The sequence below is a fragment of the Haemaphysalis longicornis genome, unplaced genomic scaffold (genome assembly GCF_048455015.1).
Source record: "Haemaphysalis longicornis isolate Haplotype H1 unplaced genomic scaffold, Haemaphysalis longicornis Haplotype H1 scaffold_9, whole genome shotgun sequence".
NCBI lineage: Eukaryota > Metazoa > Arthropoda > Arachnida > Ixodida > Ixodidae > Haemaphysalis > Haemaphysalis longicornis.
Genome location: NW_027526460.1, coordinates 98,548,514 through 98,556,814, shown reverse-complemented (window position 1 = coordinate 98,556,814; position 8,301 = coordinate 98,548,514). Strand labels below are relative to the sequence as shown.

The following is an 8,301-nucleotide window of genomic DNA, read 5'->3' as shown; positions in this document are numbered from 1 at the left end:
TTGTAGAACACTCGGCTTCTCCTACACGGTATCCAAACCCACCTACAATTAAAATGAGTCCATGACTTAACGAATAGAACCTTATAAAAACCAAACCTCATAAATACGAAATTGAAAAAACCTTTTCGTCGTGGTTTTCTGAGCATCGAAAAACTAGGGATATAGGTGAGCGCATTCTTATACACGCTATGTAAAAACTTTTGGAAAAAAAGGAGAAAATCCTGTCTTTTTTCCCCCAGCCCTGCGCGTTTCTCCCTTTAACAGTTTACGTGTAACGCCCTCTAAACTGCTTCATCCAAACACGGACACTAGGGAGTAGACATTCTCCCCTTTCGTTTGCGATCTGCCGATGGCGTCGACGCCGATAGCGTAACTGTTCTTGGTTGCACCGTGGCTTTCGCCGATCGGGCTTACACGACGACTCTGTGCAACAGCGTCCTGCAGTGTGCTGCTGTTTCTTGTCTTCTCCACTGCCTTTTTTTCCACAATCTCCTTGCTACGCAAACACATGGCTCGCCAGCCCTGTGTTTGGCTCGCATTGTGTGTGCGACTCGCTTGCGCCATGTTCAACGGCACCACCGCTTTGCTAGACGCTTTCTTCTGACGGCTAAGTGTGAAAAACGGTGGGACGACACTAAACTGCTCCTTTTTGTATCAACAAGGACGGACCGAAGTTGTTTATTGCATCAGCTCCCAAAAACACAAAGCCCACAGAAGATACCGTTTCGGCTGCCGTACCCGGATTGTTGCCAGGCCAGGGGTGTGCTCACGGCTAAAAGGTCGAAGGCATAACAATAAGTGTTATTACACACACGTACGCACCGTACTGTTTCTCTATACATGCTATCTTTGTTCTTTGAGCTATTCTACTGCTTCTTACGAAACTTGAAACGAATAAAAAATCCCGGGCCATCTCCCTTTCCCCAAAATCCCCTCTGAGGAGAGGGGGGAAGCCTCGGTTCGCAGCCCCGACCCGGACCTACAGGTCCGCCTCGTCAAGAGGGTGGAAGAGCTCGCCAGAAGGCACCAGCCTATGGCCACCATGGGACCACACACCTAAGTCAAAGAGAAGACGTTCAGGCGGGGGCGGACCTTCAGCCCTTTACCTGCCACACCATTCGGACTTCGATTCTCCTCGAGACACTTCCTCAAAATAAAGTTTCTCTCTCTCTCTCTCTCTCTCTCTCCATGTACATAAAACCTGGGATCGGGCGAAGCATGCAATGTATAAGTGTATTCTTGGCGCTTTGGTGTTTTTGCCCACGGAGCTGAAACCATTTGGGGGTAGAGGTATAAAGCTTTGCTGTAAAATTCACGTGTTTTTGAAGCACGAAGCGTTCTTGCGCGAGGCGTAAACGAGTGTCCCGGGGCATTACTACCGCGACTACATCGACGATAAGTACGACGACGACGACATGAGACACCGACAGCCCGAGCCCCACAGGGGTATGGCCCCTAAAAGCAGCACTTACACAGGTTACATTGACGAAATAACCAAACACGGGTGAGGCTCCGGCATTGCTGTGGGTTATCAAAACAAACTACAAACTCATTGTTCCTACTTGCATGCTCTGCGATCACTGTTGTAAATATTTTGTAATGGCTTTGCCTTTAATGTTATAGACATATGAAAACTTTACTACGTTCTTTGTAATGTATACCTATTATGCTTGCACTGTTCTCTATTGCATGTAATGCATTTTAATGTCTTCAATGGAGTGTATGTAGCGGTGTTGTGCTATGTTTCTTCCCAATCTGGGCTCGAGAATTGGCGGCCTTCGGAACGTTGCCTACGTTCGGAATAGAAAAAAAAAACACCTTGTGAAAAGCCCCCACTGATAGTGATGCCTAGTAGCTACACCTCCTCTTCCAACCCTTTTTTTAGCGTCATGTATCGGTCATTTTTAAACATGTACGATTGCTTTACTTCCAGCTCGCTAGATGTCGAGCAGTGCCATCTCACTCGGACGGTTGCGATGAGTCAGCTTTTTGTACAGCATGCGCCACCTTTGTGCTGAGATGCAGGATTGCAGGCGACCTTCCTGGCGATGTATCGGTTGTAGCAAGGTAAGCCACTAAATAGACACCAACATACTTCTGGGTACAGTAGAAAACAACTTCGAACATACATCCTGCAATCGTAACTGAACCTAGCTTGTTTTTACTTCTGTATTCCTGGCCTATTGTAACTGAACCTAACTGGTTTTTACTTCTGTATTTCTGTCCTATTGTATGTTTACTGTGTGTTTGGAATCGATTATGCACTGTGTTCTGAATCATGTTTTTTCCTACATATTTCTAGCGTATTATTTTTAATTTTTATTTACAGTGTGCTTGAATCTCCTATTGATAATGTAAACTATTCATTCTGTTCGTGGCCTGTTTCTCTAATCTGTGTTTCCTTCATCTAATTTTGATTATCTTTGATGAAATTTGTAGAACTGATTTGTTAAATTGAAATCGTGTTTTATTTTTGTTTTTCTGTTAATTACGATTACATCTGTGGTACGTGATCCGTCCTCCATGCCTTGTAACGGCTTCCTGCGCCTTTGTCAAGCTGCTCGAGCAGCTTTTAGCCAGGAAGTCGTCCAGATGCTTCTGGGAATAAACTGAACTGAACTGAACTGAAAAACTGAACAACGCCTTGTTCTCAAACGGCCGGCATTGGATGTTTGTGATCTCGTGTGTCACGAAAAGGTGTGGCTACAATCCTGTCCGAAATAAAAGCAGCACTCTGAACGCAATCGCCATGACTTCTGCTTTGTGCACAAGGGTGTGCCCATGCGTTCACGCTGAATCTAAGGATTAAGTTTCGCGTACGGATGGCGTCATGTCTTGCTAATTGCAGTTCTGCTACTGAGTAGATATTGTCTTGGTTATTTACCTCATATTAAGCAAACTCAACTACAGTACCTAAGACCGATCAGTTTCCTAGGCCTTTCTCTCATAGCAAGCTTTCCTGGGGTAGCGTGGCCCAGCTGCTTTAAGGTTGGACCGTTCCTCTAATAGCTCATGAAAGGACGAAACCTTCCTCCACTCCCAGGGCTACAAACACGCTCCTCCTTTTTAAATGAAGAAAGTTTGTACCTCCTAGGCAGCAATAAATGATACATTCCTGTTTCACGCTTAAGGAAAACACTACCACACCTTTTTTTTACAGTGTGCAATTCGAACTGCCTAAACTACTGGAGCCACTGTACTACAGGGCTATATTGCTGCTACACCAGTGCACCACGCCATCAACGTGTTTCCGGCTTTGCTTCACGCAACAAAAGCGAAAACCGCTAGGGAGCTGTTGAACTCTCCCCCGATCAAGGCATCTTTCTCCAGTCAATAAAATTAGCAGCTCTATACAAGTGTCAAACCTTCTCTTCGAGAAATGTTGCTAATAGTATCCCTGCCCTATTAATGACATACATTGAATAAAACACATCACAGAAATTCAAACGTAGCAAGGAAATTGAATAACAAAATTTTAAAGCGGTAGAACACATGTCCCCTACGTTTGCTTGTATGTCGCCAAAAATGCCATTCCATTTTCCGCGACTGTCTTGCTGCCCAGATTCAGGTACCGCGGGAATATGATAGCTGTACCTGCAAAAAAATTTCATACAATGATGTAATGGAGCAGCAACAGGGCGATTTGAATATTTGAGACCCCCAAACCAGAAACCGCGAAATAAAATACTCTAGTGCATACGTCACGCCAATTGTGGTACATATGCGTATGGGGGCGTCCATGCAACGTAATGAAACCGTTAAAGGTGAATATACGCGTACCCAGGACCTTCAACGAAACCACTGAAACTGCCGCAGTAAATGTAATGGTATTATTGCCTTTTTATGAAAAGTATGTTCCCAGATGACCATTTATGCTTACCCATTGAAAATATTGCTGCTGTCATTACACCGCAAATATGCTACGTCGGATACAGCGCGAGCAGACTTCAATGTGCAATACATACATACATAGTACATACATACACACACACACACATACATACATACATACATACATACATACATACATACATACATACATACATACATACATACATACGTACATACATACATACATACATACATACATACATACATACATACATACATACATACATATATACATACATACATACATACATACATACATACATACATACATACATACATACATACATACATACATACATACATACATACATACATACATACATACATACATACATACATACAGCGAATCAGAAATGGGAAATGAGGGGCTCGGTGAATTAAGACAGAAAATAAGAAAATCACCCCCAAGTACAGGAAACAAAAAATACCTAACATAAATACCCAAGAAAGTGGTGGGGGAACAGCCCCGCCGGTAGCGTAGTGGTTATCGCACCAGACCGGTATTCTGGAGGTCGTGGGTTCGGATCCCACCCGGCGGGCATTTTTTCACCACTTTTTTTTCTGACTCAAAAATTCTTCATCTGTTTCTATGACCCACCACAACCTCCCCTTTGCTTTCCAAGGTTTTCTTGACTGCCAACCCTTATTTTCTGTCTTCATACATACATACATACATACATACATACATACATACATACATACATACATACATACATACATACATACATACATAGAACGCTTTCACAATCGGTTTGTTGGAGCAAATATTTTTCCAAACATTGTATATGAAAGAGCACGTTATTCATAGGAAAACCGCTGTAAAAGTCACCATGGCCAAAACAAAACGGAAAAAAAGAACGGGACGTTATTTACGTGCAGTTGGTCACTTGTTTCACCGCCGAAAATAAAATGTCTGTAACGCCGGCAACCACCACCCGACCGTCGGTATTTGTGATTTTGGCGTAGTTTCCCACCTAATCGAAAAGAATAAATGATCGCAACAACTTCAAATTTACGTAACCAAACTTGCAGTAATTTAAACCAAAAGTCTCGTTCATTTTGGTTGCCTCTGAATTGACTTTGATGTGCAAACCTTGAAGAACCATTTGAACCAACTTTACCCCAACTATTGGAATGCAGTAAAATAAATCTTAGACGCACAGCTTTTTCGAGAACAAGCTTGTCAAAAATTGTCTTTGCATTAATCATAAAATATCGAAGCAGACTGCACAAAGTAGACTCAAAACGCTTTTTTGTAGATAAGGATATTAACTAAAGTAAATATCATTTGCATTGGTGTCTTTTCCGCATGTGCGTTCGCCAGGGCTACATTTGAGTGTCCCAACAGAATTAACCACCGAAATTTACTCTTTTGCCGGACAAATAACTCAAAAAACAGCCCTCCCTCCACTCGTTTCGTGTTGTGCTTGCATGACACTGGTCCTGCCCTCATAAATGGCTGCACTGCACAGTGAACATATATGTACGTCACAGCCACTTCTGTAAGCGATTGAAGCTAAGACATGGCGTTTCATCTGTGCATGTGTGCACATGTTCGCCGTGCATTTTCTAGAACACTGTAACCAAAATATTTTACTGCTAAGCCATCATCCCACATTTGGAACATCATAATGTTAACAGGATGTTATCGGTGGGATTGCGTATTTGAATTCCATCCATCTAACTGCGCTGATGATGTGTTCAAGCGAGAGCTGTAGCGCCCACATTTGCTGTGCGCGGAAATGAATGACCAATCTGTTGTCACAACATTGTATATTTTATGCATGGCTCGAAAGAGTACGAACCATCCTGTTGGCCGAAAATTGCATGTCACAAAATCATGTTGAGAGCCGTACACCCGCATAAATATGTTAGAAACAGAACTTTTGGTACTAGATCGTAGTTTAAGTACACAGGCCCACTCGTTTGACCACTTGGAGAAAATATTGAAAAATGAATTGTGGATTCCAGGTATGAAATAGAAGCTCTGCACGATACGACCCTTTGGTGGGGAGCGGACAACTCTTGATGATTTCGATTCAATTTTAGTCGGTTATTGTTATTTTGGTATAATTAAAATACTTTTATTGTTAAATTAAGAAGCGTTTTCAATCTAGACGTCAAAAGGAAGACTATGAGATAGGATTTGCGACACGAGAATTACTAGGGATTATGCTGTGCAGGTGAACTTTAGCACGTACTGCAGGGGAATTCATACTGTGGTTTTGTAAACCTGCGTGTTACGCTCCTACATGTTGATCAGCGCTAAGAGAAATTGGAAGCATAAAGACGGGCGATGCACGCGCTGTCTATCAACTAACAATTATTCAGAGAAGGCAACGCACATACACTCATGCACCGCGTCATGCGGAATGACTCCGTGCATCAATAAATGACTACCAACTTTTGGCCTCTTTGGTACACTCAGAGCTCTAAACGTCTAAACTTGCAATCTGGCTTGTTTATCCGCCAGGAATAAAGACGGCTGGCGTATGTTCTTGTCCCTACAGGCTTTTGTATGGAAATTTTTCAATACATCTACTGTATTTATCACCGTGTTTTGGTGATAATTTGACTAAGCCACCCATCTTTGTGAATGCCCAATAAAAAGTCAGATTGTTACGTTTAGACCTGTTAGTGTAAGCGCTTCCAAAATATTGTAGTTTTTTGTTGGTGTATGGATTCATTGCGCATATCCAGATGTGTGTGTGTGCTGCTTTTTCTGTATAAAGTGTAGTTGTAGTAAGTGCCTGTATCATCTGTGTTCCTGTGTGCCCATCTCCCTAGCGTTGCTCACAATGCAACCTTACCAACTAGCTCGCCTTCTGACATTTATGCTCTGATACCCATAATAAAAGAGCCCATTTTTCCCAGTCAGCATTGACGCCGTCTGGTATACTCGCGCCGTTCAAATTAGAAAACACTTGGTTCGTGAACGGCTGAAACTAATTAAAAGTCGTTCCAATCACTGTGTGACAGTGGACGGTTAGTGGAGTAACCCAGCAGATGAGTACTGACATATTTATAGGCCTTTATTTTCGTTATTGAGGGTGCACTGAGGACGAATTGCATTAAGAATGACATCCTCAGCTGGTGCAGAATCAACGCAATGGCCAGACTTGGAAATTTCTTAAGCCGAACATTGTATACTTTAAAGCAGTGGCAGCACAAAATAGTGTCACTACACTCGAAACTTTGGGCCGAAACAGTCAGAAGGTATCCGTTGTTACAAAACGTTGTATCTCCCGCTTACGCTCCCGGGAATTCGAGCCTCAGGGACGTGTTCTGGCTCAATTCGTGCGAAGTTTTCCGTATTTTCACACTAGAAGGGCTGTTAAAAGAATGAAATTCGCTTTTGCTAAATCTTCCACAAACCGAAAGAACGGCTATCACAGGGTGAATTCCCCGCGTCTGCCAAATGCGAAGTTGACGTGAAATGAAAAAGTCGGGAGACCCTCCCCACACTCGGGAAGCTTTCTTATATTTGATTCAAGATTACATTACCTCGAAAAAAGAGGGCAACAGAGAAATAGTTTCATGCCAAAAATCTTGGGTCATCTCCACTAACGTCGTGAATGCTGGGGAGGGGCGAGGCATTACAATGTATAAGTGTATTATTGACACCTTGCGTTTATGCAAACGGAGACGAAACCGTTGGGAGGTAGAGGTATACAGGTCTACTGAGAAAGTCTCTTGTCTTTGAAGCTTGAAGCTCTATAGCGAGAAGCGTACACGAGTGTTTCGGTGTTTTCTTTAGTACGCGATATGAAGCGCTCCAGCGCAAGGCGTAAACGAGTGTTGATTGATTGATTGATTGATTGAGGGGTTTAACGCGCCGACGCAACGCAGGCGATGAGGCGCGCCGTAGTGGACGGCTCCGGATTAATTTTGACCACCTGGGGATCTTTAACGTGCGCCGAAATCTCGTACACACGGGCGTTTTTGCTTTTCGCTTCCATCAGAAAAGCGGCCGCAGCGGCCGGGAATCGAACCCGCGATCTCGTGCTCAGCAGCGCAACGCCTTAGCCACTCAGCCACCGCGGCGGGTGTAAACGAGTGTCCCGCTGTTTTTTTAATACGCCTTAGGTTCTAGCGTGAGACGTAACGAGTTTTCCGGAGTTTTACTATCGTGACTACATAAGACAGCAATTACGACAACGACAGGAGATGCGAAAATCCCGAGCCCCTAAGAGGCTTCACCATTAAAAGGAACAAGCGAAACTGAAAACTGAAGACTTAACGGGTAACACCAACACGCAACTGACAGCCCTTGCTGGACATACTGGCAGAAGAACCTTCACTTTTGGGCGGGCTTTATACGTATGAGGCAAAGGTCGTAGAGAGCGCGTAGGACTGGCTACTGAAATCGGCAGCTTCAAATCCAATTTATGTTGTAATGGAGTAATGATC

General features: G+C 43.5%; 1 non-coding gene across 1 annotated transcript; it reads left to right on the top strand.

Annotated features, from left to right (window-relative positions):
- Window positions 1–4,357: 4,357 nt before the first annotated feature.
- On the top strand, window positions 4,358–4,430 carry Trnat-ggu (transfer RNA threonine (anticodon GGU)). Its single transcript has one exon. It is a non-coding gene; the product is annotated as a tRNA-Thr (tRNA).
- Window positions 4,431–8,301: the final 3,871 nt, after the last annotated feature.